Source organism: Carlito syrichta, unplaced genomic scaffold, assembly GCF_000164805.1.
Source record: "Carlito syrichta isolate Samal-C Ts95f unplaced genomic scaffold, Tarsius_syrichta-2.0.1 Scaffold200851, whole genome shotgun sequence".
NCBI classification, from domain to species: domain Eukaryota; kingdom Metazoa; phylum Chordata; class Mammalia; order Primates; family Tarsiidae; genus Carlito; species Carlito syrichta.
In genome coordinates, this window is record NW_007144947.1 from 1 (window position 1) to 8,112 (window position 8,112).

Below are 8,112 nucleotides of genomic sequence, written 5' to 3' on the forward strand. Positions count from 1 at the left end.
TTCTTCCCACTCCTTGGAACTAGTGGAGCACCCTCGGCAACTGATCAAGGGACCAGGCTGGGGCACCCAGTAATGACACACACAGATCAGTCTCAGGCTACAAAGCAGCCCTGGCCACATCACACCACTCATGAGAAACCTCAACCTCTGCAACCCTCCTCCTGCTCCATTCTGATGACAGGAGAGAGTCCAATTTCAGTACATACTACTGGGGCGCACTCCACACTTGCCATTCAATTCGGGCTGTGGGATCCTTCCCCTACTCCAGAGCAAGTTCTCCAATCTCTAACTGGAGACTAATGTCTGCAGCAGCCATGGCTGCTGGGTCTCCAAACAATGACTAACTTTGTATGAGCCCAAGACTGATAATGGTATCTCACACTTGACTGAGAGGGTCTGAGAAAATGCCTGCAGCTCTTCCAGTGTTTTTCCCTCTCATCGTCTCCCAGTCTTTCCCCAGGTTGGCTCCAGGGCTTGGGAGAAGCATGGTGCTCTCTGGGTTGCACATATGCCTCAAGGAAAAGGGAATCACAGAGGGAGACTCTGACTCTCTCAGGTCCTGGGGGGCTTCATTCACTCTTAACAGCTGAGCCTTGTCAGCCAAGGCTGCTTTCCAACTTCCTCTTCCCCAGAATTTGGAGTGTCTTACTTTTCAGGTAAATTCCCATATTCCTTCTTGAATAAAAGCTCACGATATTGATCTTTACATGCTATGTCTAAGTGAATGAGGCATGCTAAGACCTCTAACCTGCCATCTTGGGAAAAAATTTGAGGGTAATATTTTTTTTTAATTGGAATCTCACTCCGTCTCCCAGGCTAGAGGGCAGTGGCACACTCATGGCCACACCAGCGTCAACCTGCAGGGCTCCAACGATTCTTCCACCCCAGCCTTCCAAGTAGCCGAAACTACAGGCACACGCTACTACGCCCAGCTGATTTTTAAAAATTTATTGTAGAGATGAGGTCTTCCCAAGTTGTCCAGGCTGGGCAACCCACGGGCTCAGGCAATCCACTCGCCTCGGCCTCCAAAGTGCTGGGATTACAGGCTGAGCCACCAAGCCTGGCGAGCATAATCTTAATAGTTTTCAGTTCAAGTCAATTTATTGTTGATGCTCACCTCATCTACAAAATACTTTCACAACACATAGATTATGTTTGATTGAGTAATTGGGTACTGTAGCTAGCCAAGTTAACACATAAAACAAACCATCATAACTGATAGAAAAACAAAGGTCTATTACTGGTCTGCAAACTGAGCGCAAACTGTTTCTGGTGGTCTTTACCAAGAGAAACAGAAAAAAGCATCTGTCAGATTAATACCTGCACAAAATTGTCTTAACCTGTTTTCTGTTGTTTATTTTAAAGAACCTGAAACTAGGTAATTAACAAAGAAAATAAAATTATTTCTCTTCATTGTGGAGGCTGAGTGGTCACCCTGGTAAAAGGCTAAGGGTCTCCTTAGGGAAGGTTGGGAGAAAGATTGACAGTATAAATTTTTTTGCAGTGTAGTGGGTTCTTCCCCTAGGAAAACTGGCCTACCACTTATCCCTGGGGTTCTGGGTATGGAAACTGGCTCAAGTTGGGGAGTTAATTCAGGAACCACAGCTCTCCCTTTCATAAGTCAAATTCGACTTCAGTTCATTTGATTTAGAAATCTGCTAAGTGGCTTGTGCCAATTAAGAGAGAATTTAGTAGCCTCCACAACTGTTTGGAACCTATGAACACCATGATCGACTGGCCAGTGCCATAGGTCTCCTTGTATGTTAGACTCCTCTGATTGCTACTTTGACTATGCTGTCATTATTGTAGCTACACAGCCTTGTTTTCATGATGAAGTGCTACCACACACTCCTTGCATGTTCTCCCACTGCAGTTATTTCCACTGCATTTAAGGATCTCAGTTCAGTGGCAGGAGTTCCCACTGTAATTTGTGTCCTACAGAGAAGAGTGACCACAGAGTTTTTCAAGGATATTGGAGCTCCCTTTACAAATTTATATATCATAGTCATGTTGAAAGGGGTGTCTTCTGGGCCTCCAGGCATGGATGACCTCTGTGGATTGCTTCAGATCTTACACAGGAAATCTGATTTATCTGCTTTATCATTTCAATCTCTGTAAGTCTTTGGATCTCTTCCTGTATTGTGTACAAAGGCAGTCCTGGCATTTCCACTTCATGTCACGTGGACCACCTTTTGTTCATTTTCAGGCAACCAACCAAGTAAACCATTAGAGCATGTGTCTCACTTTTAAGCTATCCAGAATCTCTACTTATGGGGTCAGTGTCAATAAATTAAGCCTGATCTAACCTTCTTCTTCTTCTTCTACCCACTTAATATTAATTTCCATACATGTTCCTCTGACTTGTCTGTTTCGATTGGAAATGCCATACAGTTATTTTGGAGTATAGTGCAATTTTTCCTGGGTCACACTTTTTACCACATCTTTTGTGGCCTGCTGGTACTTCAGGCTTAAGTCCAGAAGCAGAAGAGATGTGGTGGAAAGGTCCTGAGACAAACCAAAAGTGTATTGTAAGGCAATTCCCTCAGGGAGGCCATGAAGTTTCATCAGGCTACGCAGTTTTCATCATATTCAGAAACACCTTGCCCTGTGGTACTGCAGGCCTGTGCTCTACCTCACACAGCTCTCACACATCTTCACCTAGGAGTATGAGAAGGAAAGGGCTGTGGAATTCCTTTTCTGCCAGAGAGGAATGTTTCTAAGGACCACTCTTGAGGGAGGGGAGAGCCCAATAATCTCTCCTCACCAGTGAAAGAGCTGAGATGCATACGCTTCTGTCAGTTTGGCGGGGCCATACACTTTTCCAAAGAAGACCTTGTCTGCTCCCCTGGATCGCTGGATCCTAACTCTTCCATGCAATTGTCAGTCAATTTATAAAAATTCCACTGCTTGGTACATGTACAGGAAATATTTCAGGATGTGTGTAAGGAAAATGCAAAATGCTGATGAAAGTGCAAAGTGCCCATATAAAAGAGGACCCAGAGAGCTGCTTTGCTCCTTTTCAGCATGTGACTACACCGCAAGAAGGCACCAAATATGATCCAGGAAATGGACCCTCGTCAAACATCAAATCTGCCCGCATCTTGGTTGCGGACTTCCCAGGCTCCAGATTTGTAAGCAAAATACCCAGTCTATGGTATTTTGTTATAGCAACTTGAACAAATTAAGACAGAATATTCATACCAAGAAGTGTGGATGTGGCTGTAATGCCTAAAATGTGACATTAGCATTGGAACTGGGTCGTGAATAGAGGTAACAAGTGGAGGCTAGAAGAATTTTGAAGTGCATGCTAGAAAAATTGCATGCCTGAAAAAGCCAGCATCACCACGAACAGATCTTAGAAGGTGATTCTGGTGAGGGCTCAGAAGAGGAAGAGAAATACAGAGAAAGCCTCAGTCTTCTTAGAGAATATTTAGGGACAATAAACAGAATGTTAGTAGAAATATAGATGGTAAAAGTCATTCTTATGAGGTCTCAAACAGAAATAAGAAACATTTTAGGAAACTGATTGAAAGGTGATCCTTGTTATAAAGAGACAAAGAACTTGGCTGAATTGTCTATATGTCCTGGTTTTTATGGAAGGTAGAACTCGTGAGTGATGAAATAAAATATTTGGCTGAAGAAACTTCTTTGCAAAGTGTTGAAGTTACAACGTTTTGCTCTTGAATGCTTCTGGTAAAATGGAAGAAGAGATAAATGGTTTAAAGATGGAATTTTTATTCAAAAGAAAAGCACACCTTAAGAATTTGGAAAATTCTCAGCCTGTCCACTTTGTAAAATAAGAGAAGACATATTTCTGGAAAGAACATCATGGATGTGCCCACGTAATGATCTGATAAGTATATTACTATGGATCATCCAGGTGTTACTCATCAAACAATGGAAGAATGACCCTGGAGGCATTTCAGAAATCACCAAGGCTGCCACTCCCATCATGTGTCCAAAATGCTCATTGACCATCCCACGTGTGGATCCAGTGAGCCCCAACGTGGTAAGTGTCATAGTTAATGCCCCTTCAGGGGGCACAGGTAGTAAAAGTTGGAGGTGTCCACAGGGGGTCATCTCTGCTGAGGAGCAGAGTGCATGAAATGGGGAAGTGCGGCTGCCTTCATCTAGATATCAAAGGATAGAATTGCTCAGAACATCAGGCTTAAGACTAAGACAGAGGGCTTCTGTGAGAGCCTTACCTAGTGAATTCCTGCAGGGAGGGTCATCCCAGACCCGTAGACTTGTAGAGCCACCAGTGGGTGATTCCAGTCTGAGAGAGCTGCAGGCATGCAACTCCAACCCATGAGTGTAACACTGTGTGGTGCACCTAATGAAGCCAATAAGTATAGGGCATCCTGGAGCCCTGTGGGACCAACCTCTGCCCCAGTGTGTCCAGAAGATGGAAAATCAAGTCAAAGAAGGTTATTCTTGAACCTTATGGCTTAATGTTTGCCCCTGTATTACATTTTGAAGTTGCTTGAAAGTTTTTACCCCTTTTTTTTTTTCTTATTTATCCCTTGTGGAATGGGAACGTCTATTGGGAGGCCTGTCCGACCACTATATTTGGAAGCACATAACATGTTTGAGTTCACAGGTTCACAGCAAGAACAGTTTCAATAAGGATAAATTGTACTTTGAGTCTTATCCATATCTGATTTAGATAACACATAAATGAGACTTTGGCCTTAAAACTTTAAAGGTGATGCGGAATGAGTTAAAACTTTTGGGGTTATTGGGGAAAAGACATGTATTTTGCAGATAAGAAGGATATAACTTTGAGAGGACCAGGGAGAGAATACATTAATCTAAATTGTTATGGCCTCCCTCCCCACAATAATGCATAGGAACATGCATAGTTAAAAATGCAAAACGACATACAAGCTTCCCAGACACCACATTAATCCTCTCAGCTCAGCACCCACACAATCTCCCCAAGGCACAGTACAGGGAGCAGAGCAAGGAATGGCCATTGGCTTAACAATGCCTATGATAGGAAACCAGGCCTGGGGCAGGTGCCGCACACTGTCAGCTGTGGTGTCACAGATCCCTCGAGATTCACTTTTCTTGACTTGAAAATGGTATGTACCAGGAACGGCAATGATAAGGGCCTTTACACCTACCCTGCAGGATCGTTTCCCAAGAAGGTGGATTTCAGAGAGCACAGTGTCTGCTTAAGCTCTCTGGGTAGACAGGCTGCAGGAAGGAAACTTGAAGTAGACTCTTAGATACTGGGTTCTTGTTTAAGGACTCTAAAATGACCCACACAGAGGTTTTGCTGATGGGGCTGTGAGAGAGGGACAGGTAGATATGTAACTGCATAGGAAGGCAATGACAACCCTTGGATGTCCATGTGAGGAGCTCAGAGCTAGTGTTGGGAGGAATGGGGGCAAAGACTCAGATGATGCTAATTGCTGGAGAAACTGGATGGGGTTGGGACAAGGCAAGATCCTGTCAGAAAGACTGTCCCCAACTGTATCCTAACCCTGCTTCATAGCCTGGGTTATGGTAGCCTCATGTGTACCATTTCTGCAGGGGCTGACTGGAGAGCGTTGCTGTGCAGAAAGCAGTACCAGTGGGAGAGAAGAGGAGGGGCCTGGATCATGGCAGCAAGAGGCTGGTGGCCAGGCTGGGACCCTCAATGCAGAGGCATTACTAGTTGATGGCTCTGAAGGTGAGGAGGGGGAAGGTGGTGGGTGCCAAAATGAAGCGAAGGACCATGTTTACATCTTCTTGGGTTGGAGTCTCCACCACAAAGTTTTCAGCACCTACGACTAAAACTGGGTTTCCCTCTGGCCTAGTCAGCAGCTCAAGGATCTGGGCCAGCCTCCTCCCACCCTCCTGGGTGCAGCAATGCTGAAAGAAGAGGAGCCGCAGAAATGGTCCCAATCAGGCACATGCCTGAGAAGTTCAGCCCCACAGCCCAGTGTCCTCTGCACCCTCCCTAGGTCTTTCCCAATATGACCCAAGCCCCACTGTTTGCTCTACTGTCCCTTCCCCACTCTTGCCTATCCCCCACCCTACCCTGTTTAGCAACCACTCTGCCGAGGCCTTACCCGGCCCTGGTTCAGACCTGGCCCCAGTGGGACCCCGCCCACTCTGCCCAGGGTTCAACCCACCCCACCCAGGCCTGCTCACCTGATGCAGAAACAGCAGCATCACCCCCTCTGCCAGGGGCTGCCCCAGGCACTGGCGCACACCAAAGCCAAAGGACAGGTGGTGGAAGTTCCTGCTGGTGCCCCTCATGTCTAGCCAGCGCTGGGGGTTATAGCGCTCTGGTCTCGGGAACAAGGCAGGATTGTGTCCGAATGAGTAGAGGAACAACTGGACCAATGTCTGCAGAAGGTGTGGAGGAAGGGTCAGCCACACCCCCAGGGAAGAGGGTAGGGAGGCACTGCTGGAGTGGCTGTGGGACTCACTCACCCCTTCTGGGATATGGTAGTTCTGCAACACCAAGTCTGAGTTCACCAGTCGTTCCACAGTGGCACCCACTGGTAGAGCCTGGGAAGGGAGCACCAATAAGTTCTCAACAGTGACAGGCCCCTCTGTGCTCTCTGCAGCCTTCCCATCCAAGATCCCTCATAGGTCCCATGGAAAACTTAGATCATGAGGAAGTGCTTTCTTGCACCTGCTAGACTCAGCCGAACCTTCTGGCCTGAGCACCCCACGCCAAAGAGGATTCACCTAGATTAGTCCCCACGATATTGCAGAGGATCCAAAGGAAGAAGTGTCCCTCTCCTTTAGAGAGGAGGAGGAGGTGCACAGGGAATGGATTCCTAGGCAAGGCTGCCCCTCACAGCAAGAACACCCCACATTTGTGCCCTCGATGCTGTCCGTAGGCCAACCAGGGCTCCAGGCTTGTCCAGTGGGGGTACAGGCTGTCCACCTGCTGCAGCCTCTCCACGTCCTCTGGCAGCATCACACACACCCTTTGTGTTCCTCCCATGTTGTACCTGTGAGGCAAGCCACAAGCCCTGCTGGATGGGGCGTGTCCTCCCCTGGGTCCCACTCTGCAAACCCTACCCAGACGTCTCCTAGCCTGCCTCTCCCTTTCCTGGACTAGTCGTTTTACAGCAGGATGTTCTGTATGCCATCTACCTCTCCAACTTCAGTGCCTGTGAATTCTGTCCTCTTCAAGGAGCTGTGGGTTGCTCTTCCCTCATGCAGCAATCCTCTTCATTAGCAAAGAGAAAGTCACACAACCCACGATACCCACCTCCCCATTTCTCTAAGAACACAGAGCTCAAGGACCTGGCTTGGAAATGGCAATGCTGAAAGCTTGACAAATGTTTTGGCAGCCTGCAGGGCCAGGAGATTCTGGGTGTTCTCAGCCTGGGGCAGGGAGGGCTTTACCTGAAAATAGGCCCAAGCTCCTGGAAGGTCTGATGTATCTCCAGGTGAAAGTTCTCGTAACCCTGTTCCCTCCAGATCAGCAGCATCTTCATTCACTTTTTGCCTGGACTCTGGGGTATGGCTTCCAAGGGTAGCACTGCCTTGGGGACTGGAGCTGCTCTGGTGCCCAGTGGCCATGCCCCTCGCAGGGACAACCAGGGCCCTCCATCCACACATCTGCTGTAGCCCTGAGTGCCATTCTGATGTTCCCCCTACCCGTACTCATCCCAAATCTTTTTATCTTGCCCGGGGATCTGCGCTGCAAGAAGGATCACATCATGAGAGAAATGGCCCTGGACGTGCCTAACAAATCCGGAGCAGAGGTCAGGGCTGGAGGCTGGGTCTTTTGAGTGGAGAGTGGGAGGAAGAGGCCCCTCCCCCCTCCTCTAAGGATGAGAGGCCGAAGACGAATGGGACCCTTATCTTATTCAGGAGCCTTGGATCATTCATCGCTTTGCTAGGTCCAGAGCAAAAAGTGAGGGGATGAGTTTGCATTAATTGTATTAACCCACATGTATTTATTTTACTTTTTATTTTTTTAATTGACAAAATTATATATATTTATTATGTACAGAATGACGCATTATAATATGCGTCTATTTTTATGGTAAACCAAGCTAACTAATATATGCATTACTTCACATACTTATTTTTTATAGTTAGAATACATAAAATCTATACTTTTAGAGATTTTCAAGTACACAATACAGCGTTATT

At 46.9% G+C, this 8,112-nt stretch overlaps 1 pseudogene; it reads right to left on the reverse strand.

The window, feature by feature from the left end:
- Nucleotides 1–5,658: 5,658 nt before the first annotated feature.
- Nucleotides 5,659–7,594, reverse strand: LOC103253107 (annotated as a pseudogene).
- Nucleotides 7,595–8,112: the final 518 nt, after the last annotated feature.